The sequence below is a fragment of the Cervus elaphus genome, chromosome 12, assembly GCF_910594005.1.
Source record: "Cervus elaphus chromosome 12, mCerEla1.1, whole genome shotgun sequence".
Classification (NCBI taxonomy): domain Eukaryota; kingdom Metazoa; phylum Chordata; class Mammalia; order Artiodactyla; family Cervidae; genus Cervus; species Cervus elaphus.
In genome coordinates, this window is record NC_057826.1 from 29,052,401 (window position 1) to 29,080,321 (window position 27,921).

Here is a 27,921-nt window from a genome sequence, read left to right on the forward strand (position 1 = left end):
ATGAATAAATCAGGTACCAGAACATTTTAATAACTTGGAAACTTTTCTATTCTCATTCATTCAGACTTCCTGTGTGTCAAAGTCTTGATGCATGAGCAACTTATTATTTCTAACATAATAACAAGTCTGTTTTTCATTTGTACCCATGTTTAATAAACTTGTGTGATTAAAAAATATATGGCAATATAAAAGACCAAATAGAAAAAGTGGTCAAAGTAAGACACAGCATAAGCTTCTGGAATTGGCTATAATTTATTCACATTGCCACAAATCAAGGTGTTAACTCAATTCTGTGCTTCTCCACCAAGGGTAAAAGAGGAAAGTGAAAGGTGAAAGGAAGTTAATATTTATTGAGCAACAATCTCCAAACTTTTTTGATAGTATATTTATAGCAGTAAAAATATTTGAGCATGCATCTCCCAAATTTGTATACTTGTTTAAAATTATACACATAAAGTATTAATATATACTATTAGTATATTAAGTGTTAAATATATATCATAGTATATATATGGGCTTCCCTGGTGACTCAGATGGTAAAGAATTTGCTTGCAAAGCAGGAGACCCAGGTTAAATCTCTGGGTCGGGAAGATTCCCTGGAGAAGGAAATGGAAACCCACTCCAGTATTCATGCCTGGGAAATCCCATGGACAGAGGAGCCTGGTGGGCTACAGTCCATGAGGTTGCAAAGAGTCGGACATGACTGAATGACTAACACTTTCACTCCCCCCTGCCACACCACCCCCCACCACTGGTGGCTCAGATGGTAAAGAATCTGCCTGCAATGCAGGAGACCCAGGTTCAATCCTTGGGTCAGGAAGATTCCCTGGAGAAGGGAATGGCTACCTACTCTGGTATTCTTGCTTGGAGAATTCCATGGACAGAGGAGCCTGGTGGGCTATAGTCCATGACATTGCAAAAAGTCAGACACTACTGAGCTACTAACACTTTCACTTTTCATAGTATATATACACATAATATATTAGTAAGTATAATATAAAATATATATATGAAATTTAAAACATTTAGAGGATGAAATTAAAATATTTAAATGATAATATTCTAATATTTTCTATGTTCTAATATTTTCTAATGTTCTAATATTTTCTCCTTATATCCTATCTTACATGTCCTGATGGTATGCATCCCACTTTGGAGACCACTGTTATTAAACAATCATCGTCAAACCCTTGATATAACCTTGGGTCCCATAGGATTTAAATGGGAATTCACCAAACCTAATACATGGCCATAAAAGTATGTGCTTATTACCTTCCAAGATAAAATAAAATGTTCACTGTTAGGACTCTGATGCATGAGAAATAAGTTAAGTGTTAAATCACCTCAGAAAGTAAAAATTAACCTGGAACAGCATAAAATCAATTTCTCTTCACCAAGAAATAACTATCACACAAATAACAACAACACACAAATAATAAGTGAATAATATTTTTACAGGTATCTTGGAAGTGAAATCTTCCATTCCTGATACAAGTTTCAAGCTAAGTTTTATCCATATCCCAGATAATGTTGTATCACCCCCTTTTCCCTTTCCTCACACCCGCAAAAGCACACTCTTAGCTCCAATGGCTGTTTACCCAAGGCAAAATTCAAGTACCACAGTAGAATGTGTCAACCTTACAAAGCCAACTATCAAAAATGAAGAACTGGTTTTCATAATTGAATACAAACCACTGTGCAACTAGCTGTTTTAATTCATCACATTTTGGTACAACTTGTTTCTGGGAAAGTTGAGTCATACCATCTCTGGCTTGGCAACTCAAGCATAAACTTGCAGTGTACATACAGCTTTTTATATGTTATCCTGAGAAACCTGAAACAGCTGCACTGCTGGCAGGGAAACTCAGGACCACCAGTAAAATATCCAAAACAGTTGCATCTTTTAATTTATGACTGTGCAGTTTCCATAAAGAGTACATAAAACAGCTCAACTCTTTATAGGGAAAATGTAATAAACAGTCATACTCATTGATGTCATAAATGAGTTTTTAAAAGTTTATTTAAAATGATTAACTAGTGTTTGAAAATAGTATTTCTTGAACACAGTCATAATCTAGAGCAATGAACAAATATTTTCAAACTTGAGTTATTAATGCTAAGTTGTAGATTCTCACTGCCAACATCAAGTCCATTAAAACTTCTTTGCATAGCATTGAAAACAATGCATTTCTCTTCTAGCAAATCAGTGACATTAAACATATCTGTAAGCATGATTCTTTAAAGATCTGCTTACTTACATTGCTGTTTTTGATCTCCAGGGCTGTAGCTGCACAAAACAGTTAATTGTTAAATATTTCAACCTATTTTCTCCATGGCAATCTACATTAATTTCAATTTTAAAAAATAAAAAAGGGCCACTCTTGTTATTCAACTGTGGGCTATTATTTTCTAAGTATCTTAAGTTCTTAAACCCTTTAATTATTGTGGTATACCAAAGAATTTTGAAGGATCTGCAACATTAAAACCACACAATGAGAATTTAGTGTTTTGCCTACTTTTTCACAGTAATCCACATCTGTGTTGTTTTAATTCTTTCATGACCGTTACAAGTACATCACTGAATAGGATTCCTGGGGTTTCTGGCAGAGGTCAGTATCATTTCATGTACACCTTTATACAACAGAATGAGGAAGAAGTCTTAGCCAAATTTATTTCCAAAAGTCAAGCTCAGTTGGATTTTGAAGCCTGGAGGTAATTGCTCTTACTATTTAGCCAATCCCAGGACAGTATTTCTATTTTTCATGGGTTTATTTTAAATACCTGTAAATCTTATAAGCAGAAACCAGGAAAGAAAAAAAGGAGGTTTGCTTATTTTGGTACCTATACCTTATTTTTACTGAAAGCAGACTAAATTCAAAGATTTAAAAATCATACCTTTGATTATTTTCTTAAATAAGGCTAATAAAAAAAGTATGTTTTCAAAAGCATGTCTACGATAATTCCTATACAAAGGGCATCTTATGCCTTCATTTACACTACATTTAAAGGTGCCTTCCTTTGCCATTACCCATCAAAATCTCTTTCAAACCGATGGTGGAGAAGGGGGAGGAAAAGGAGGGGATGGATCCTGAGAGGGGAGTAAGAAAGGATTAAGCATTAGAAAATCACCCTTGAAAGTCTGTTCCTGAACTTTGATTTCCTACACTGTCATTTTCTTCTGTTACATTTAGCAGCTTTTGCTCCGAGAAGGTGGTATAAATTACACTTAGCTTCAGAAAGACTCCATTTTCTCAGTTCTTTAACTAAGAGAGCACCTCTGAAATGACTCTTTTACTATTTCCCTTCCTTTAAAAGTCCTGTACTGACCATATGGCTGAAATCGAGGACTCAGCTCATTTTAGTGCCACGCCACAGTTCTTTGAGTTCTCAGCTAAGGGCAGAGGGCAGGGGTTGTCACTCAGAACCAAGAGGCAGCACTCTTTCCCTCCAGTCATAACTCCCTCATGAAAACCCTTGAAATGCTTTGGCTCCAGAGAATCAAAGAATCTTAGAATTTAAATTAAAGTGAAAATATGAAGCTCATATTAGTTTACTCCTCCTCAAATTACTAGGCCCTACAGAGATCTGAAAAAAAAAAAAAAGTCCAACTTTTTAACTCTACTGAGTTATAAACTTGGACTGGTTCAAACTAAGAAAAGGAATGAATAAACTCTAGAGACTAAGACTTTCTTTTTACAAGGTGGCCCATTTTTTAAAGTCTGCATTTAAAGCCATCATACATTAAAAAGACCAGTTCCAAGTAGTTCTGCCTCCCAGCCTACAAAACTCAAATCTAACTACCATTAAAAGAGATCAGCCAACAAATCTCAGCTGTCAAGACCAAGAGCTCTTGTAAGAAATTCAGACAAAGCTATAAAAGATTTACCTTAACAACCTAAATTCTATCTCGAGATTTAAAAACAATCAGAGCAATAATATGCTCAGACAATTATCACTAAAATGCAGAAACATTCTAAAAACTGAAGTTAGTGCTCAGGTGTCCTAATCCAATCACAATGTCAGAGTAACAGAGGAAATGTCCACAGAGAAAAACTGATGACTGTGTATATTCTAAGATAAATGGAGAAAGCGCTACAAGTCAGAATAACTGTCCATAATTCTGAGGGCCGTCTGTTCATAAAAACATGTGGCTTCATGAACTCCAACCAAAAATATAACAAACTTCCATAGTCATGATTCACTTTATTATCTTTATTATCTACTCTTCACTTTATTATCTAGACAGTAACTTGAGTAAACTTATTAAAGCTGATCTCTGATTTACACTAATATAACTGGGAATCAAGTGACAAATTATTCCAGACATTTAGACCACATGAACAACAAAGCTCAGATTTGGGAGCTAAAAACTACAAGGTGCCCAAGTAAGAGATAATTACAGATTGCTCAGGCAAGTCTTTCTGAATCATAACTGAAATAAATTATACAATTTATTACTATCAAAGAACACACATTTAAAACTTAAAACTCAACATTCAAAAAACTAAGATCACGGCATCCAGTCCCAACATTTCATGGCAAATAGATGAGGAAACTATGGAAACATAACAGTTTATTTTCTTGGGCTCCAAAATCACTGCAGATGGTGACTGCAGCCATGAAATTAAAAAACACTTGCTCCTTGGAAGAAAACTATGACCAACCTAGACAGCATATTAAAAAGCAGAGACATTACTTTACCAACAAAGGTCCATATAGTCTAAGCTATGATTTTTCCATTAGTTATGTATGGATGTGAGAGTTGGACTATAAAGAAAGCTGAGTGCCAAAAAATTGATGCTTTTGAACTGTGGGTGTTGGAGAAGATTCTAGAGAGTCCCTTGGACTGCAAGGAGATCAAACCAAAGGAAATCAGTCCTGAATATTCATTGGAAGGACTGATGCTAAAGCTAAAGCTCCAATACTCTGGCCACCTGATGCGAAGAACTGACTTATCGGGAAAGACCCTGAAGCTAGGAAGAATTTAGGCAGGAGGAAAAGGGGATGACAGAGGATGAGACGGTTGAATGGCATCACCAACTCAATGTACATGAGTTTGAGCAAGCTCCGGGAGTTGGTGACGCACAGGTAAGTCTGGCGTGCTGCAGTCCATGGGGTCGCAAAGAGTTGGACACTACTGAGCAACAGAACTGAACTGAACTGAAAGAACACACTAGTTATTTTAAGTCAAGGTAGCTATTACTGAAAATTAATATAGCTACATAGTGAAAGCAGTATTTCCTTGATTTGTGTGTGAACTACTTGAAAACACAGAAGATATAGCCCATTCTAGTTTGTCTAATGTAATGTTTTACTATGATTTTCATGCTAGTAACAGATGTGTGCTGGAAGTTTTATCACATCTTTATGAAAGAAGAAAGAGTAATTTTTCTCCAAGTGTGGGGCAGGTAAAAAGGGAAAAATTCACATGTATGCAGCTCATTTATTCTTAAAAAACAAACAAAAAAATTACTCAGTATCTACTATTTGCCAGATTTTTAAGCAACTCTGAGAATAAAACAGACAGCAAAGACTCCATGCTCTCATGAAACTTGTAATTCAGTAGGGAAAAAAAAAAAAAAAAAGATGTTAAATATCATGAAAAAGAAAGACATGGCTCTATGGGTGTGGACAGAAAGGGAAACCAACATGAACAAGTTTAGAAAACGAAATTAGAGTTAAGCTTGGATCGAAAGGATGAGGAAGAGTTAGTAAGCAAGGCAAAAGGAGTAGAGAAATAGGCCAGCAGAGGAGGAACTTAGGTGAAGCAGTAAGGAGCCACGGCACATATTGAGAATACAAGGAAAAGGTCACTCCAGCTCAGGATGAGGCTAGAGATGTAGGCAGAAGTATTTAAAACAAGGCCTTATGGAAATGTTAAGAACTGTGAATTTTATTCAAAGAGCAATGGGAAGCCACTGAAAAGTTGTTAGGAAGCGGGTAATCTAAATAGGCTAGTTTGGCAGCACAGTGGATTAGAGAAGCAGAAGTTAACCGTGGAGACTCTCCTTATGAGAATGCTTCTCTACCCCAGGCTTGAGAAGCGGTGCCTGGATTAGAGTGGTGGCAGTGGAAGTAAAGGAAAGCACGAGTCCAAGCGGTTCCCCCGGCGGCCCTGCGGTAAAGAACACGCTGCCAGTGCAGGAGAGGCGGAAGACTGGGGTTTGATCCCTGGGTCGGGAAGATGCCTTGGAGGAGGAAATAGCAACCCGCTCCAGTATTCTTGCCTGGAAAATTCCATGGACAGAGAAGCCTGGCAGGCTATAGTCCAGGGTGTGGGGTGGGGGGGTTGCAAACAGTCCAACACAACTGAGTGACTGCGTGCACAGCACGCACTAGTTCAAGAGATACTTAAACGTCAACTGAGTATGGGAGAATGGAAAGGGAAGGACTTCCAACTGTCTAGTCAATTTCCAGCTCTCTAGTCACGTAGAAAAAGAAAGATGCCCTCACAGAGATAATGGAAAACTGGAGGAGAAGCAAACTGCAGTGGGATAAGAGAGAAGGGAAAAACCATGAGTTTAATTTTGGACTTGAGTCTGAACTAATTATATATAAGAAATACATGAGTTGAGATACAGAGCAGTAGCTGGATATATGGGTCAAGCACTAAGAATAAAATTAGGGAATGAACATAATTTGGGAGTTATCAGTATGAAGATGGTATTTGAAACCATAAGAGTGAATACTTAATATTTAAGGAAGGGAGACAGAATGAGAAGGGAAAGGACTGAGGCAAAGGCCTAGAGGACTACAGTATATAACTGTAAAGAATATAACAAAAGAAGCTGTGGTGGTTAATTTTACATGTCAACATAAAATTATGTTGAATAAGCCACAGGGCACCCAGATATCTGGCTTACCATTACTTCTGTGTGCCCCATACAATCTCTTCCCTTAGACTTACAAAGAAGATAGATGCACGAGATACATAAGTCACTTGGAAAAGAGTTAGAACCTGCTACTTGTGCCTCTCCCTTTTTGTAATTTTAAGGACATAATAATAGCAAAGGGCAGAAAACCTATTGGATTTCTCCATCTAGGGACTCCAAGGGGCCTACTCATAGTACTTATAGAAGTAGTGTTTCTTACAGCAAAAGAATAATAGGAATAGCCCAAGCGAATACTGATAGGAGAATGGACAAATTGTTAAAAAGATAACTGTTGTATTCAGGGTGACTGAAATCTCTGATGTTAGGTGGAACCACAGTGGGAGTAAGAGAAATGCACACAGGTAGTTTCAACAGCACTGATTATACTCCATCTCATAAGTTAGTAAGTAGAATTCAAAATACAAGACTTGAAGGAGTAGAGGGGAGAGAAGCAATGAGAATGGAAACAATTCAGCAAATGTTTTATTATTACTCTTTGTAAAGTATATATACTATATAATTTCTATGTATGAAATATTTCATTTGAAATAGAGTGGTGCAAAAATCTAGTCACAACCACAGCTGCCATTAATCCAGTCAACAATCTGCCTGGAAACACTAAACCATCTCTAGTTGACCTTGATTTCACCAAATATTACTAATTATAGCCACTTTGATTCCATTTGTAATAATTCATGTTAATGATAATAATCTGTCTTAAAGTATATATAATACCAAAACACACTACATTCATGTTATTCTTTCCACTGTTCTAGTGAACTCCCTCCTGGTTTCCATGCAAAGTCAATACATTAAGATAAGAAAGTAAATCAGATTTATCTGGAAAAACTATTTGAAGATTACATATATTAAACAGTAGGGCTAAGTATTGATCAGTGGTTAAAATGCTGATCTACTAAAGCAGCAGAAACAAAGGGATGAATGAACTCAGTTAAGTGGTCAATGAGACTTCAGCCAAAGCCCTGACCATCTGGAATTTTTCCCCAAAATAATGCAGAAAATTTCTATTTCTTTATTAGTATGAAACACACTGGGATGGTACCAAGGCTAACAGACTAGATGGAAAAACCAAATTCAATTCCTCTCCTCATTAAGTACCCTCCAAAGTTTGCAGAAGGAAAACTCTCCCCATTGCTGTGGTTTTCTGCCGACTACAGACTCTAAGTTAAATATAAAATCATGTCAGTCTTCTCCCCTGTACCACTTCCCTCTTCATCCCTGTACCACATAAATATATAAAGACATCACGGTTTAGTAGAAAGGACAAAATGTTTAGAAATAGATGCATTTGGGTTTGCATCCCTCCTTGGACAATTACTAATATGATTTGGAAAGTTCTTTTATTTTTCAAACCTCATCTTTTTTTTCCCCCATAAAAGGGAGAAAATAATACCTCATACTATTTTTTAGAAGGTTAAACAAACAAACAAAAATATATATATATATATAAAGCATATAACACAGAAAAGACATTTGATAAAGTACAGGGTCCATGTCAACCTACATATTCTTTGACACTATTAATACAAAGTAAGCTTTCATAAGGAATAGGCCTTTCACAGCCCAAATTTCCAAAGTCTTTACCTTCCACTAATCAACATGTACTTCTTTCCAACAGAAACCTTCATCGGCTCTCATATCTACTCCAAAAATAACAATATTGCCTTCTTTCCTCCCCTTTTTACTATACCCCAATTATGAAGACCCAAGTGGAGGTTTTGGTTTTGATTTTTTTAATTAGACAAATTAGGGGAACTTCTATGGTGGTCCAGTGGTTAGGACTGGGCACTTCCCTTGTAGGGTATGCAGGTTCAATCCTTGTTCTGGGAACTAAGATCCCACATGCCATAAAGCACAGCCAAAACAAAACAAAAATAAATAAATCTTAAATAAATAAGACAAATTAGAGTGTTCCTGCTTGTTAATCTTTTATCACAGGGTAATAGAGTTACCCAATGAGGCTAATACCTACTTATGTTAAAAAACAAATAGGAAAATTTTACATGCATATATATATAATACATTTATATATTCACAAACATATGTGCAGATATATATTTCATAAATCCTATTCATACCCTAAAATATTTTATTTCAAAAGTTAAATTGCTATATTATTTCCACCCTCACTACCTTTTCTTCCTCCTATTCTTCATACCCCACTCCTATGAACTGACCCTTTCTCTGTCCTTGCCCTCCTCAACATCTTCCTCCACTCTCTCTACATCTGGATTCAGCCTCCAGCTGCGGAATGCTCTCCGCCTCTGGTTTCCATAACAATACCTGTAATTTGGACCACACATCTAACTGCTTTGACACTTGAGTCCCCAAATTTCTCTTCTTCAAACTGCTTCCTAATTTACTAGTTTCCTTTTTGACTGACTTCCTCTTCTTCCATTCTGGATTCCATCTCTGAAACGCAAGGCTTCACTCACCACCTCTGTTCTAAATACTAACTACCGTGGTTCTATCCTTTGCCCTTGTGCCCTTGTGTTTGTGTCTCACACTAGAAATTTAATATTTTCATAATTCAACGCATCTTCCTTTACAAACCTACCCCTCTGTGTCTCTTATTCCTCTTAATAGTTTCAGTGTAGTCCTAATGTCATTTTGGATCCTCTTTCTCCCACATACGAATGAGAAATCTGTATCACAGTATCTCTCTACAAACATCTATTTACCTCTCACATAATCTTCATTGCCACTGTGATTACCTTATTTTAGCTCCTTAGTATCTCTTTCATGGACTACTGCTAAAAGTCTCTTAGCTGAGCTGCCTATTTCCAGTATGGTCTACTCACACCATACCTTTGTTTAGAAAGAAAGTGAAAGTGAAGTTGCTCAGTCGAGTCTGATTCTTTGCGACCCCGTGGACTGTGTAGCCTATCAGGCTCCTCCATCCATGGGATTCTCCAGGCAAGAATACTGGAGTAGGTTGCCATTTCCTTCTCCAGGGGATCTTCCTGACCCAGGGATGGAACCTGGGTCTCCCGCATTGCAGGCAGACGCCTTAACCTCTGAGCCACCAGGGAAGCCCTACGTTTAGGCTGTTTCATTATTTTGGGATGACCTCCCCACTGCCTGTCTTCCAAAGCCATGGTTCAAATATCAATCCCTCAATTCTGAACAGAGACGTGAGAAGCTTCCCTATGCAACAAAGAAATATGTACACAAAGAATATATACTACAACAAACGAAAATAAAATAAACAACTAAGTTTAAAAGCAAGAAAATGCTCAAGTGCCAGAAATTACAGTGGAACACAAAGTCAGAACATGAGCAGAAGCTGAAGATCAGGAAAGTGCTGGGTCCCAGTGATCTGATATCTACACAGGAACAGATGACAGGCTGTAGTCCTGTTAGAGGTAGGAAGCTGGAACTTGGCTTGGTTCCCTCCACATAAACTGAATGCACAAAATGCTGTCCATCCCATCTGTAAAACAACTTATAGGGAAATTCTGCTTATTGGCCTGGGACAGTTGTTAGGGGCACTGGCCAAAAATAATTCATACATGAGAAATCATAATACCCAAGCCTACTTTACCCCCAGGAAATTAAGAACAGTAATTGGTCCAGATTCAGTGAAGCCAATAGGACCTTGGCAGAAGTAAATGTGAATCTCTGCATCAGCATGCTTCCACAATCCATGGCTCACAGGAAAGCAACTCCCACTAAAAAGAGTTCATAGTTAAAAAAGAAGAAATGAAGCTCATTTATAAAAAGTCAGAAGACACAAACAACCAATGGCAAGACTAACACTCAAACACGCAGCTAAGAGAAACTGAAAGAAACATTAAAGGAAGCATATTTCATGTCAAAAGAGATGAAGAAAGAAATAATGCCTTAAGACAAGAAAAACATAAAAAGAATATGCGTTCTCTTTTTAAAAACTCCAACAGCAATATTTGGAACAAAAGCATCAATGGACAGATTAAGTGGCTGATTATCCACAGACAGACAGAAAACAAGTAAACTGGAATTCCACACATGTGGAAAACAAAGAATTTAGCAGAGCTTAAAAAGATGGAAAATGTGAAAGAAGCACTAAAGGAGATAGCAAGATGAAAATTGGGAAGAGCAAAAATTGGGAAGATATTTCAGCAAGATGAAAATTGGGAAGAGCATCTTTCCAATGGGAAGAGCAGGATATGAGAGGTAAAGAGCAAAAAACACTACCACCGCCACCACAAAATGATAACAAAAAAATAAAGGATAATAGAAGGGGAAGTCTAAGATTAAAGCATTCTAAAAGGCCTTTGTTCTGTTCAAAGGGAGAGAGATGTTACCTTCAGACTTCTGAAAAATAATACCTGTTAATTCTGGGTAGCAGAATTATATTTATTTATTCTCTGTACTTCTCTATGTTTAAATTATTTAACAACATTTTTAGATGCAAACTCCTCTAAATTGATCAGGTAGAATTACTTCCTCATACTCTGAATTTGCACAGCACTTTATCTCTGCCTCTCTTATAAGCATCATGGCTCTTTATACACATTACATATTCTCTTTGAGATACGTTTCTTGATAGCAAGATAAATATCTATTCACTAAACAACCATGGTTTAAAAAAAAATCATCTGAACTTGTAAGTAGAGGGTAAAAAACTTTTGAAACTAAATCAACATTCTTGTTATTTAAGGATCCAAAGAATGGTCATGAAAATAGTTGTCAAGTAAAAATATACAGGACATGAAAAGAGTTATCACAACAAATTATCAAGCTGTGGAGGAAGATGACAGAAGAGTAAATGGAAGACAGGCTGTGTGCATCATTTACAGAGGAAGACAGGAAGGTTTCCTGGAAATCAGAAGATGTCTACAATAATGACAAAGATGGGCATAATGTAGAGTGTAAAATGACATTATTTCAGGCTTCCCTGGTGGCTCAGTGGTAAAGAATATGCCTGCCAGTACAGGAGACACAGGTTCGATCCCTGGTCGAGGAAGACTCCAAACGCCACAGAGCAGCTTGCTCCAAAACTATTGAGCCTGGGAGCTGCAACTACTGAAGCCTGCACCCTCAAGCTAGTGGCTCCACAATAAGAGAAGCCAAAACACAATAAGAACAAAGAAGCCAAAACACAATGAGAACAATCCAACTAGAGTAGCCCCCGCTCACCACAACTAGAGAAAAGCAAGAGCAGAAATGATGACCCAGCACAACCAAAAACAAATTTTAAAAATTGTTTTTTAAAAAAGACATTATTTAAAATTAAAATATTTGTATTTTCATAAATAGGTAATTTGAAAATTGCTTTGAGATTTTATTATCCTCTGTATCATATGCTGAACTATCAACGTGTTAACCAGTTTTATACTCAAAGATACATACTATAATGGGGTAAAGCTATAAATGCAAAGGAAAACAAGAAATTCAAACAGAAGTAGACACACCCAAAGCTAGATATTTTGTAAGATATTTATTTTTCCTTTCAAAGCACCTTCTCAAAAGTTCTATTTCATACACTGGAATCTGAATCATGTTGACAACTTAGATAAATCTCTAAAGCAAACAATAACAAGTAAAGACAAAGTCAAGTGGATAAAATAACTGATGTTTTTCTTAATTATGGAAAATTCTATTTTCCAGCAAGTAAAAACAGGTTCATAAAATATCTACTCAAGGGACCAGTGACTATAAGCAGTAAAATCTGAATAAAACTCCAAGAGCTCTGGTTTAATGCATAACAATTTCAAGTTTTTAAGAAGCATTTTTAATACTTAAGTATAGAAAACTTGCACTCTCTTCCAAAAGCAAAACCACAGCATCACTTTGGGAAGAAAAATAATCTATGCCCATTATCATAAGTAATGTGCTAATGCAATCAATTTTTACCAAAACTGAAGTTTTTCTGGAATAGAATGTCTGAATAGATTAGTCAGTCAGTGGGTTAATACCATTTGGACCAAAAACTTCATGTGTAAAGAAAATATTTTCCTCTTATTTAAAAAATTATAGCCTTATTTTCAGTATTCTGATTTGCTTCCAGACTACATTTTTTAGCAATGCGTTATGCCTTTGCACATGCTGGTATAATATTTTAAATAAAAACATGTTTTAATCAGTTACATATGACTTATTTTGAAAATCATAAGTTTTTAAAGTTTAATTTTGCAAAACCACCTTTAATAAACTATAAAACTTCTTTATAATTAAACATTAAGGGTTCCTATTTTATTACTTTAAAAGATTAAAGAAAGAAAGAAGCCCTGTTGTTTTCCTGAATTCTACCTTTTGGTAGAAAAATTATTTTTACCTGTCATTCCAGAGTTCATAAAACAAGCCAGATGATACTCTTTTATCTCTAGATCATGCTTTGAGGTGGACCTGCCATAATGAGTCAGCAAAAGTAAAAAAGAAGTAAAATACAAACTAAGATCATTCATGATATTTGTTGCTGTTGTTACTTAGTCACTCAGTCATGTTTGACTTTTTTGCTACCCCATGGACTATAGCCCACCAAGCTCCTCTGTCCATAGGATTTCCCAAGCAAGGATACCAGAGTGGATTGCCATTTCCTCCTCCAGGGGATCTTCCTGACCCAGGGATCAAACCTGCGTCTCCTGCGTTGCAGGCAGATTCTTAGCTGCTGATCCACCAGAGAAGCCCCCATTCATGATATATTTTGTTCCTGACTGGTCTCCATTTATAAAACCTAATGTTTTGTGGAACTGAAGATAATTTTACTTGAAATGATATAAAATAAATACCAAGGGAATTCAACCCCATCTTTTAAAGATACACTGAAAATGAATTCTACATGTGGTTACTGAAAATAAATTTTCTATGTTTTGTAAAATAAATGAGAGGAATAGTGGGTAAAGATGGCATAGGTAGTACAGTAAGGGTAGTAACACAGAACCCTAAACTGGAAGGGAACATTAGAAATCATCTTATCTCACTGCTCGTTAACTAATAAAGCAAGCCAACCACGCCAAGAAACAACTCTTCCCAGCAGCAGATGGGCACAGGCTATAGGACCTCCCAGGGCCCTGCAGACAGGCACCTGAGGACTGGGCCGTGCCCATCAGTGGGCTAGCAATTCCCCAGGGCCCCCAAGGCAGCACAACCAGCTGTGCTAGGAAATGGCAGACCCACCCGCAACTGGCAGCCTGTACACAAGACAGGGCCTGGCAGCCAACAGGCAAGGGGACGGTAATGTCGACCAGCACACCCACTGAGTCACCCCTCCTCAACAGAAGAGCCTGCACAACCCAGTATGGGAGAGGCCCTGTGGCACAGACTCTGTAACCAGAGAGGAGCGTGCTGCTGAGCCTCACAGGACATTTCCTGGTGAGACCACTTCTCCAAGATCAGGAAATGTCACCAACCTACCTAATACATAGAAATAAAAACAGAATTAGACACAATGAGACAACAGAAGATTACGTTCCAAAAGAAGAAACAAGATAAAACCTCAGAAGAATTATGCAGAGTGGAAGAAAGCAATCTATCCAAAAGAGTTCAGGGTACTGATCATAAAGATGCTCAATAAACTGAGGAGAAAAATGGATGAGAACTGTGAGGAGTCTAATAAAGAACTAGAAAATATAAAGAAGAGTTAAACAGATGAAGAATACAGTAACTATAAGAAAAAAAAACGCACACACACACTGGAAGGAATCAACAGTAGATTAAATGATAAAGAGGAATGGATTACTGAAGTGAAGGAAAAAGTAGTGAAAATCACAGAAGTGGAACATAAAAAAGAATAAATAATGTGGACAATTTAAGAGACAACCAGGACAATGTCAGGGCTTTCCTGCTGGCTTAGCAGTAAAGAATCCACCTGCAAATGCAGGATACACATGTTCCATCCCTGGATCAGGAAGATCCCCTGGAGGAAGAGTACAAGAATGTAATACACAACACAGGGAATATAGCCAATATTTTATAACTTTATATGCAGTACAATCTATAAAAATATCAAATCACTATGTTGTACACTTAAAACATATATAAGTCAATTATATATCAAAAAAAAAAAAAAAAAGATCATCTTTTTCCTGGCAAACAGCTCTAAACATACGTCAAAGTACCAGATTCTTTTCTCACATAATAATGAGTTTTTCATGATACATTATAGATTCAGAAAATGGATTTTTTAAAACACAGAAATGCTACCTATGTCTCAGAAAACATTTCTGAACAGAGTAGGTGGCTATTGTTTTGGAAATCCCCTTATTTCTAAAAAGGTTTACCTTGAACAAGAAAGTATACTGCTGAGACCTGATGAGTGAAAGCACTTGAGCCTAAAGGATGCTATTAAGTGGTACTTAGTAGCTTTAATACTCTGATTCATATCTTCACATTAGCTCCTTAATTGCAATAACTGAATTTTTCATTAGGTGACCAAATATTTATTTTATTGGCTTTGGGAAACTGTTATAATTGTATTTACAGTAAAAATTTTCTAAAGATTTAGTCTTTCACAGTGAAGAGAGCCTTAACACTCAATAGCTATGTTTGTGTGAAAACTCCTTGAGTCCTCATTATTTATTTTTTTCTATGAATAGTTAAGACAATAAAATGGTTCTCAGCACAAGTCAGAAAATCAGAGATAATTCCTCATAAAAAATTATTAGTGCTAGAAACCAAAACTGAAGTGCCTGGCTTTACCAGAACTTAGACAATTTGTAGTTTTGTAATTCTTAGGAGATTTTGCAATTCTTAAGGAATCAGGAGAAAATCAGTTTTTATGCTAGTATAAATCAATATACTCTGCAAATTTTAAAAAACGGTCATATGTTGGCTAATTTGGGCAAATGTTTTAGATATTACCAAAACAGGAAACTAAAGCTCTCACATTTAATATTTTAAAAATAGCACAGCATGCTCAAATCAACATTTCACATGTAATAGAGTACACAAATGTCTGTCAATGTGTTACAAGTAAATAGAAATGAAACTCAAATATTTAACTAACTATATGGCATAAGAGAGGGAAGTCCTGCAAAGGATCACCTAACATTCATTAGAGATATTCAGACACTGAATATGGTTAAGAATATCTATTAAATAACTCTGTATTTCTACATAAAATAGCATTTTATAAAAAACAATCAAGACCATAAAATGTCAAACATTGTAAGTACTGCAGTCATTATGCGGTAAGGACGTTTAACATTGCAGAATCACACTAGTACATGACGCGCAGCGCTGGAGTGGGGGCTGCACGGTGCTGGAGCCACTGGAGCAACTCTGAGGAGACACCCACGTTCAAGGGCAACGGAGAAGCCCCAGCAAGACAGCAGAAGGGGCGAGATCACGTTTACCAAACCCCACACCCGCCAGAGACGCTCAGAGGGCTCAAACAGACCTTCTGTGCACCAGGACCCAGAGACCCCACAGAGACTGAGACAAAACAGTGTTCGAGTATCTCCTGAGGAGGTATGAGTCAGCAGTGGACTGCGGCATGGGCAGGGGCTCTGGGTGCAGTAGACCTGGGTACGGCATAAGCCCTCTTGGAAGAGGTCATCATTAACACCACCATAAAGCCGCCAGAACTTACACAGGACTGGGGAAACAGACTTTTGGAGGGCACAAACCTTGTGTGTACCAGGACCCAAGAGAAAGGAGCAGTGAGCCCACAAGAGACTGACCCAGATTTCCATCAGGAAGCTTCCATAAGCCTCTTAACCTTCTCCATCAGAGGGCTGACAGAATGAAAACCACAATCACAGAAAACTAACTAATCAGATCACATGGACCACAGCCTTGTCTAACTCAATGAAACTAGGAGCCATGCCGTATAGGACCACCCAAGACACATGGGTCATGGAGGAGAGTTCTGACAAAACGCGCTCCACTGGAGAAGGGAATGGCAAACCACTTCACTTTTCCTGCCTTGAGAACCCCAGGAACAGCATGAAAAGGCAAAAAGTTAGGACACTGAAAGATGAATTCCCCAGGTCGGTAGGTGCCCAATATGCTACTGGAGATGAGTGGAGAAATAACTCCAGAAAGAATGAAGAGATGGAGTCAAAGCAAAAACAACACCCAGTTGTGGATGTGACTGGTGATGAAGTAAAGTCCTATGCTGTAAAGAGCAATACTGCATAGGAACCTGGAATGTAAGGTCCATGAATCAAGGCAAATTGGAAGTGGTCAAACAGGAGACGTCAAGAGTGAACATCGACATCTTAGGAATCAGTGAACTAAAATGGACTGGAATGGGTGAATTTAACTCAGATGACCATTATATCTACTATTGTGGGCAAGAATCCCTTAGAAGAAATGGAGTAGCCATCACAGTCAACAAAAGAGTCCGAAATGCAGTACTTGGATGCAATCTCAAAAATGACAGAATGATCGCTGTTCCTTTCCAAGGCAAACCGTTCAATACCATGGTAATGGAAGTCTATGCCACAACCAGTAATGCTGAAGAAATTGAAGTTGAACATTCTATGAAGACCTACAAGACCTTCTAGAACTAATACCCAAAAGAGATGTCCTTTTCATTATAGGGGATTGGAATGCAAAAGTAGGAAGTCAAGAAATACCTGGAATAACAGGCAAATTTGGCCTTGGAGTACAAAATGAAATAGGGCAAAGTTTAACAGAGTTTTGCCAAGAAAACACATTGGTCATAGCAAACACCCTCTTCCAACAACACAAGAGAAGACTCTACACATGGACATCACCAGATGGTCAATACTGAAATCAGATTGATTATATTCTTTGCAGCCAAAGATGGAGAAGCGCTATACAATCAGCAAAACCAAGACTGGGAGCTGATTGTGGCTAAGATCATGAACTCCTTATTGCCATTAAACTGCAGAAAGTAGGGAAAACCACTAAACCATTCAGGTATGACCTAAATCAAATCTCTTATGACTATACAGTGCAAGTGACAAACAGATTCAAGGGATTAGATCTGATAGAGTGCCTGAAGAACTATGGACGGAGGTTCATGACATTGTTCAGGAGGCAGTGATAAAGATCATCCCCAAGAAAGAGAAATGCAAAAAGGCAAAATGGCTGTCTGAGGAGGCCTTACAAATAGCTATGATTGCCAGAAGAAATATCAATAACTTCAGATACACAGATGATACCACCCTTAAGGCAGAAAGCAAAGAGGAACTAAAGAGCCACTTGAAGAAGGTGAAGGGAAGAGTGAAAAAGTTGGCCTAAAACTCAACATTCAAAAAACTAAGACCATGGCATCTGATCCATCACTTTATGGCAAATAGATGGGAAGCAATGGAAACAGTGACAGACTTTATCTTCTTGGTCTCCAAAATGACTGCAGATGGTGACTGCAGCCATGAAATTAAAGGACACTTGCTCCTTGGAAGAAAAGTTATGACGAACCTAGACAGCATATTAAAAAGCAGAGACATTACTTTGCTGACAAAGGTCCATCTAGTCAAAGCTATGGTTTTTCCAGTAGTCATGTTTGGATGTGAGAGTTGGACTATAAAGAAAGCTGAGCGCAGAAGAATTGATGCTTTTGAACTGTGGTGTTGGAGAAGACTCTTGAGAGTCCCTTGCACTGCAAGGAGATCCAACCAGTTCATCCTAAAGGAAATCAGTGCTGAATATTCATTGGAAGGACTGATGCTGAAGCTGAAACTCCAATACTTTGGCCACCTGATGTGAAGAACTGACTCACTGGAAAAGACCCTGATGCTGGGAAAGACTGAAGGCGGGAGGAGAAGGGGATGACAGAGGATGAGATGGTTGGATGGCATCACTGACTCAATGGACATGAGTCTGAGTAGATTCCGGGAGTTGGTGATGGACAGGGAAGCCTGGTGTGCTGCAGTCCATGGGATCACAAAGAGTTGGACACGACTGAGCGAAACTGAACTGAAAAAGTACATTAAGTAGAACTTAAAAGGAATGTGAAGATATATATTTTTCCATAGAGTACATCATACCTTTCATTTGTATACAAGGTATCTTTTAAATAACATAAACTAATATACTATTTTCAGACAGCAAAGTTGATTTTATACAAAATACGTCTACAGCCCATATACTCATTCCTACAGTGTTTTCCTTTAAGAGGATAATAGTTTCAAATGGCTGACAGACTGTCTTTGAGTCTTGTGTCAGGAAAATGTAAATTTACACAATTTAAAAACAAACAGGCAATTAAGAATAATCTCTGGGAAGAGAACACAGATTTTTAAACAGTCTATGCTTTAACACTGGTAACTGGCAATGTTTAAAGTCAAATTTGATTACAAAAGATTGAAAAAAGTTTAATAATATGACCTTTTCCTAGTTTTCTTCCTTTTCTTTCATGGCTCAAGGGCATTTTAGTCTGCAGTGATCCAACAAATATGCATGTTTTGCTATAACTATTATCTGCTGACAAAATATGTGGAACCGAGAATAGCTTCACAGAGCTCTTAGCCTAATTTACTTCTACTTAATGGTTCTTGATGACTCATATTTCAATTAGAAAAAGAAAACAAGCATTGATAAAGTTCCACATCAACAGATTATATAATGAAACTAACTTAAAAATACTTTCATGTTTAATTTCTTCTTTGATTTTCTTAAGAACCTGGGGACAGAGAAAAGAGGAGAGAAAAGGAGAGTATCCTCAGTTTACAAAGAGCATCTCAAGAATCAGAGAAGTTAAATTTACCTCAAGGAACAGATACTATCATCTCTGTCTACCAGATGAAGAAAAAAGAAACATAAATAAAACTATTTGTACATAACGGTGGTCAAAGAGACATAAACAAATTATAAAAGTAAATCAGGGGCCAGGACATTACAAAATAATGGAAGCAGCTCTGAGCTCCCATCCCTCCACAGAAACAAGGAAAAACAAGTAGACTTGTCAGAGCCAACTTTGTCAGAACTCTGGAAAACAGTTAAAGGTTTACAGCAACCATGAGACAGCTGAATCAGGCAAAAAAACAACCTTAAAATGCTAGGAAAGCTTTGTGGCATTTTTACTTGCTCTTGCTATGAACAAAGCTAGTGGAGCTGATGGATTCCAATGGAGCTACTTAAAATTCTAAATGATGGTGCTGTTAAAGTGCTGCACTCAACATATGAGCAAATTTGGAAAACTAAGCCACAGGACTGGAAAAAGGTCAGTTTTCATTTCAATCCCAAAGAAAGGCAATGCCAAAGAATGTTCAGACTACCATACAATTACATTCATTTCACATGCTAGCAAGGTAATGCTCAAAATCCTTCAAGCTAGGCTTCATGAGTACATGAACTGAGAACTTCCAGATGTATAAGTTGGGTTTCAGAGAGAGAGAGGAACAAGAGATTAGACTGCCAACATTCATTGGATCATGGAGAAAGCAAGTAGAAAAACATCTACTCTGCTTCATTGATTACATAAAGCTTTTGCCTATGTGGATCACAACTGTGGAAAATTCTTAAAGAGATGGCCATAACGGACCACCTTACCTGTCTCCTGAGAAACCCGTATGCAGGTCAAGAAACAACAGTTAGAACCTTAAATGAAACAACTCCGTGGTTCAAAATTGGGAAAGGATTACAACAAGGCTGTATATTGTCACCCTGCTTATTTAACGTTTCTACAGAGTACATCATGAGAAATGTTGGGCTGAATGATTCACAAGCTGGAATCAAAACTGCCGGGAGAAATATCAACAGAAGAAATATCAACCTCAGATATGCAGATGATATCACTCCAATGGCAGAAATCAAAGGGGAACTAAAGAGCCTCTTGATGAGGGTGAAAGAAGAGAGTGAAAAAGCTAGCTTAAAACTCAATGTTCAAAAATCTAAGATCATGGCATCTGGTTCCGTCACTTCATGGTAAATAGAAGGGGAAAATGTGGAAGCAGAGAGAGATTTTATTTTCTTGGGCTCCAAAATCACTGCAAATGGTGACTGCAGCCAAGAAATTAAAAGACACCTGCTCCTTGGAAGGAAAGCTTCTAGGCAGTGTAGTTAAAGGCAGAGACATCACTTTGCCAACAAAGGTCCACATAGTCAAAGCTATGATTTTTCCAGTGGTTATGTATGGATGTGAAAGTTGGACCGTAAAAAAGGCTGAGCGCCAAAGAATCAGTGCTTTTGAACTGTGGTGCTGGAAAAGACTCTTGCGAGTCCCTTGGACAGCAAGCTAAAACCAGTCAATCCTAAAAGAAATCAACCCTGAAATTCACTGGAAGGACAGATGCTGAAGCTGAAGCTCCAATACTTTGGTCACCTGATGCCAAGAGCTGACTCACTGGAAAAGACTGAAGGCAAAAGAAGTGGGTGGCAGAGGATGAGATAGTTAGATAGCATCACTGACTCAATGGACAAGAATTTGAGCAAACTTCAGGAACCAGTGGAGGACAAACAAAGCTGGCATGCTGCAGTCCCGGGGTTGCATAGAGTTGGAGATGATTTAGTGACTGAACTACAACAATCTAATGTCACACCTTAAGAGATTAGAAAAAGAACAAAATACAAAACTAGTCAAAGGAAACGATAATGATTAATATGAATATAAATGAACCAAAGAGCAACAACAAAAAAATAGTCAATGAAGTCCAAAGTTAGTATTTCAAGAAGATTAGCAAAATTAAAAAATGTTTAGCTAGACTAACCAAGAAAAAAAGACAAAATATGCAAATAACTAAAAAATAACCATGAACAACTATATGCCAACAAATTAAATAACCTAGATATATGGGCAATTTCTAGAAACACAAATTATCTAAACTGATTCAATAACAAATAGAAAATCTCTGCAGACCTCTAACAAGCAAGAATTGTACCAGCAATCAAAAACTCCCAATAAGCGAAAGTCCAGAAACTGATCACTTCACTGGTGAATTACACCAAATATTTAAAGAAGAATTAAAACCAATCCTTTCCAAACTCTGCTAAAACATAGAGGAAGGAGAGATACCTTCTAACTCATCCTATGAGGAAGTTCCCTGGTGGTCCAGTGGTTAAGGTTCTGCACTCCCAGTGCAGGGGGTACAAGTTCAATCCCTGGTTGGAGGACTAAGATTCTACATGTGGCCTGACCAAAAAAAAGGGTGGGAAAGTCAACTTATTCTACGAGGCCAGGATTACCAATATCAAAGTCAAAATTATATCCAGTATCTCTTATCAATATAGATATTAAAACCCTCAACAAAATATTAGCAAAACAAACTCAACACTGTATTAAAACAATTATATAACCATGACAAAGTGAGATTTAGCCCAGGAATACAAGGGTGGTTCATCATAGGAAAATCAATATAATATACCACATTAATAGAACAAAAGGAAAAAAATGATTGTCTCAATAACACAGAAAAAGTATTTGAAACTCCAATACCATTTCATAATAAAAAACATTCAGAGAACTAGAAGGGAAACTCCTTTAAAAGGAAGTAAGGGAATTTATGAAAAAATGACAGCAGACATCATACTCAATGGTCTAAGACTGAAAACCTTACTGCTAAGATCAAGAACAAGGACAAGGATGCCTGCTTTCACCACTGCTGTTCAACATTGTACTGGAAGTTCTAACAATGAAACTGGGCAAGAAAACAAAAAGGCATCAAAATTGGAAACAAGTAAAACTATCTCTGTTCACAGAATACATGATCCTATATTTAGAAAATCTCAAAGAATCCACAAAAAGGTCATTGGAGTTAACAAATCCAGAAAAGCTGCAGGCTACAAGATCAACACACATAAACCAATTATGTTTCTATACATTAGCAACAAATGTTTCAAGAAACAAAATAATTCCATTTGTAAAGCATCTAAAATCATAAAATATCTGAAAATAACCAAAGAGGTGAAGACCAAGGAAGTGAAACACTTGTACTTTGAAAACTAAAAACATTTTGAGAGAAATTCAAGAAGACCTGTAAGTGGAAAGATATTCCATGTTAATGGGTTGAAAGATTTAACACTGGTAAGATGTAAATACTGCACAAAGCAATCTACAGATTCAATGTAATTTTTCTTTTTTTGGCCTCATCATATAGCATTTGGGATCTTAGTTCCCTGACCATGGATCCAACCAGTGCCCTCTGCAATAGAAGTGCAGAATCTTAACTTCTGGACCACCAGGGACACCCCCAATGTCATTTTTATTAAAATTACAACAGCATTTTTTTTTTTTGCAGAAATGGAAAAACATGATCCTCAAGTTCATATGGAATTATAAAGAAGCCTTAATTAGGTAAGACAACCTTGAAAAAGAACAAAGTTGAAAGACTGCCAGTTCCCAATTTGAAAACTTACTATAAAAGACACAGTAATCAAAACAGTGTGACACTCGCATAAGGATGGAGATACAGTTCAATGCCGGGCTTTGCAGGTGGCTCAGTGGTAAAGAATCTACCTGCCAATGCAGGAGACACAGAAAACGCAGGTTCCATCCTTGGGTCAGGAAGATGCCCTGGAGTAGGAATGGCACCCCACACCAGTATTCTTGCCAGGAAAATTCCACTGACAGAGGAGTCTGGCAGGCTACAGTCCATGGGGTTGCAAAGAGTCGGACACAACTAAGCTACTGAACACATAGCTCAGTGCAACAGAATTGAGAGTTCAGAAATAAACCCATACATCTATGACTGACTGATTTACAACAAGAGTGATATCACCATTCAATGGGGGAAAAGAATAGCCTCTTAAACAAATGATGCTGAGACTACTGGGTAGCCACACAGAAGAAAGAATGAAGTTGGACTCACACCAAATATAAAAATTAACTCAAAATGAATCAGTAAACTAAAAAATATACACTAAACATAAGCACGAAATATATGCAACTAAAACCATACAACACTTAGACGAGAATGTAAGGGGAAACCTTTGCGATCTCCAACCTGGCAATGAACATACATCAAAAGCATGAGCAACAAAATAAAAAATAGTAGAGAAACTGGACTTCATCAAAATTTTGTAACATTGTGCATCAAAGTACATTATCAAAAAAGTGTAAAGACAACATAGAGAATGGGGATTATATCTGCAAATCAACTATCTGATAAAAGTCTAGCACCCAGAATATATAAATAACTCTTACCACTCATACAAAATGGCAAAAAAATTTTTTTTTAATATGGCAAGGATTTGAATAGACATCTCTCAAAAAAAAAAAAAAAAATGGCCAGCCAACACAAAAGATGCTCAGATAATTAGTCATTAGAACCAAACCCTTGTACACTGCTAGTGCAAATGAAAAATGGTTCAGCTGCTGTAGAAAACAGTTTGGTAGTTCCTCAAAAGATTAAACGTAGAATTAAAAGACCTCACAATTCCACTCCTCAGTATAGATCCAAAAGAACTGAAAAGTTCTGAAATAAGTACATGTATAGGCATGCTTAAAACAGCACAGTTCACAATAGCCAAAAGGCAGGAATAGCCCAAATGACCATTAATAAATGAATATATACACAAATTGTGGAATATACATACAATGGAATAGTGCAAAATGATACATACTACAGTGTGGATGAACCTTCAAAATATTATGCTACTTGGAAGAGACGAAACACAAAGATCATATATTGCTAGATTTTATTGATATGAAATATACTGGAAATTACACTTTTTTAAAAAACAACTATCACTTCCATTGACATGAAATGCAACCTCTAGATAAAGCATAAGAGATCTACCATCTCAGAGAAAAACGATGAATCACAGGGGTGTGTTATGAATAACTAACTCCTATGTGAAAAGCATGGGTTCAGAAAGCCCTACAGTTGTAGCAAGAAAGATGCAACTACACTGAAAAGTTTTGGATCATATAACAGGATTCCAACTAAAACAGATGGCACACTCTACTTCGGATAACCTGAGGAAAGTTTATTTACAAAAGGACTATTTCCAGAAGTGAGGAAGTAGAGAAATATAAGGGATACCTCAATAACCCAGAGTACCAGCAGAGGCATTGCCACTCTAGGCAAGAAAAACAAGTGTGGCTCTAAGAACCCAAAAAAGAGAATAGTTTAAGAAAGGATTGTCTTAAAACACTGGTGACTTTATATTGACAGACAGAGCCAGCATATGCCAACCCATATGGCAATAAATACCTTTGTCTTCCCTCCTGCTAATTTCCTGCAGAGGCTGCCCACTGCCAACCCCCACTTCAACCTAGAAACCAAAAGGTACAGGAGCCACTAAGGTAATTCATACAAGTCAGTATCCCATGGTATAGAACAGAGTAGAGAAGGAAAAAGAATGGATTTAGAAAGAGCAAACAAAAGATATCCATCAAGAAGAGTATTCCCAAGTCTGACAACCCTTCCCAGATATATCCAATCAAGAATCCTAAGCTATTAACTCTGTTGCAGGTGGACTAAGACTGTAATTCTGTTTACCTTGGAAAGCAAGTGACTATAACCTTACAAGAAGTACAGCTGACTTTGAACAACATGGGTTTGAAATGCACAGGTCCATTTATATGTGGATTTTTTTTTTCAATAAATGCATCTTACAGTATTACACCAGCTGCAGTTACTTGAATCTACAGATTAGAAACCTTTGATACAGAGTGTGAACTGTAAAGTTACTCAAGGATTTTTGACTCCTAAAGGTTTGGGACACCTAACCTCTGGGTTATTCAAAAGTCAATGTAAACTGAAACTGTATCAGTGGCACTTTTGTATCAGTTCAGTTTGCTCAGTCCTGTCCGACTCTTTGCAACCCCATGGCTGCAGCATGCCAGGCTTCCCTGTCCATCACCAATTTCTCGAGCTTGGTCAAACTCATGTCTATCTAGTTGGTGATGCCATCCAACCATCTCATCCTCTGTTGTTCCCTGCTCCTCCTGTCTTCAATCTTTCCCAGCATCAGGGTCTTTTCCAATGAGACAGTTCTTTTCATCAGGTAGCCAGCCAAAGTATTGGAGCTTTAGCTTCAGCATCAGTCCTTCAATGAATATTCAGAAATGATTTCCTTTAGGATTGACTGGTTTGATCTCCCTGCAGTCCAAGGGACTCTCAAGAGTCTTCTTCAACACCACAGTTCAAAAGTATTGCTTCTTTGGCACTCAGCTTTCTTTATGGTCCAACTCTCACATCCACACATCAGTTCAGTTCAGTTGCTCAGTTGTGTCTAACTCTTAATGACCCCATGAACTGCAGCACGCCAGGTTTCCTTTCCATCACCACCTCCCAGAGCTTACTCAATCTCATGTCTATCGAGTCGGTGATGCCATCCAACCATCTCATCCTCTGTTGTCCTCTTCTCCTCTCACCTTCAGTCTTTCCCAGCATCAGGGTCTTTTCCAGTGAGTCAGTTCTTCGCATCAGGTGGCCAAAGTACTGGAGTTTCAGCTTCAGCGTCAGTCCTTCCGATGAATATTCAGGACTGATTTCCTTTAGGATGAGCTGACTGGATCTCCTTGCAGTCCAAGGGACTCTCAAGAGTCTTCTCCAACACCACAGTTCAAAAGCATCTATTCTTTGGCACTCAGCTTTCTTTTACAGTCCAACTCTCACATCTACACATGACTACTGGAAAAACCATAGCTTTGACTAGACAGACCCCTGTCAGCAAAGTAATGTTTCTGCTTTTTAATATGCTGTCTGCGTCTGTCATAGCTTTTCTTCCAAGGAACAAGCGTCTTAATTTTGTGGCTGCAGTCACCATCTGTAGTGATTTTGGAGCCCACAAAAATAAAGTCTGTCACTGTTTCCATTGTTTCCCCATCTATTTGCCATAAAGTGATGGGACCAGATGCCATGATCTTCATTTTTTGAATGTTGAACTTTTTAAGCCAGCTTTTTCACTTCACTCTCCTCTTTCAGTTTGATCAAGAGGCATCTTTATTTATATAAATGGTGGAAAACTAATTAAAAGATGTTAAGCATGAAGAGACATGATAAAATACTCTTTTAGAAAGATTATTCCTATACTGCTGTCAGGCATCTGGGTGGTGTAGGTAGCACAACTGAAGGCAAGGGAATAACTAACTGATCATGAATACTTTTGAAATTACTTATTTATTTATTTTTGGCTGCACGTGGTCTTCGCTGCAGTGCACGGGCTTTCTCTGGTTGTGGTGAGCAGGGACTGGTGCACAGGTTTCTCACTGTTGTGGCTGCTGTTGCAGAGGATGGGCTCTAGAGCATGGGCTAAGCTGCCCAGTGGCATGTAAGATTATAGTTTCTGGACCAAAGATTGAACCTATGTCCCCTGCATCGGCAGGTGGATTCTTAACCACTGGACCACCAGGGAAGTCCCATGATCATGAATATTTATGGAAGTTTAACTTCAAACATACACCATAGGATAAAAGAATATGAGATTGCCTATCTTTTTTTCTACAATAGAAGTTTAAAAATTTTAAACCTCATTATTTTAGTTTTCATAAAAAGTCATAATTTATAAGTTAACTGGTTATCTACAAATTGCCTAACTTACTTAAAGAGAATTACCTAGACAGATATTACAGGTATTTTTATAGATTACTTTGCTTGATATACTTTGGGGCTACTTTCTAGGTATATGCAAGCTTATTAAGCTGAAACTCCTATGCTGTCGCCACGTGATGCGAAGAGCCAACTCACTGGTTGGCTGAACACAATGAAAACAATCTCAACAAGGTATACTAATTAAATAATGTCATAAATAAGAAAGAGAAAGGAAAACTTTATATACTGAGTGACAAAAAAGGTGAAGCTGAATACTTCTCACATAAATGATTTATGACACTTTAACGACTAAACAAATTTTCTAATACACTCTACTGTTTACATTTCTATCCATTTTAAAATTGAACATTTAAAACATACCTTTTCTGATAAACAAGTAATTTCCCATGGAATCAAGCATGACTAGAAGATAATACTTCATTAAATTCATTATCTTTTTCTAAGAAACTTTTTATTGAAACATGGTTGATTTACAATACTGTGTTAATTTCAGTTCTGTGGTTTTGGAGACTTTTGAGAGCCCTTTGGACTGCAGGGAGATCCAACCAGTCAATCCTAAAGGAAATCAGTCCTGAATATTCATTGGAAGGACTGGTGCTGAAGCTGAAACTCCAATACTTTGGCCACCTAATGCAAAGAACTGACTCACCGGAAAAGACCCTGATGCTGGGAAAGATTGAAGGCGAGAAGAG

At 37.5% G+C, this 27,921-nt stretch overlaps 1 protein-coding gene across 3 annotated transcripts in view; it reads right to left on the reverse strand.

Annotated features, from left to right (window-relative positions):
* Positions 1-27,921, reverse strand: part of MNAT1 (MNAT1 component of CDK activating kinase) — a 199,053-nt gene that overhangs the window by 1,321 nt on the left and 169,811 nt on the right. The window lies entirely within an intron of this gene.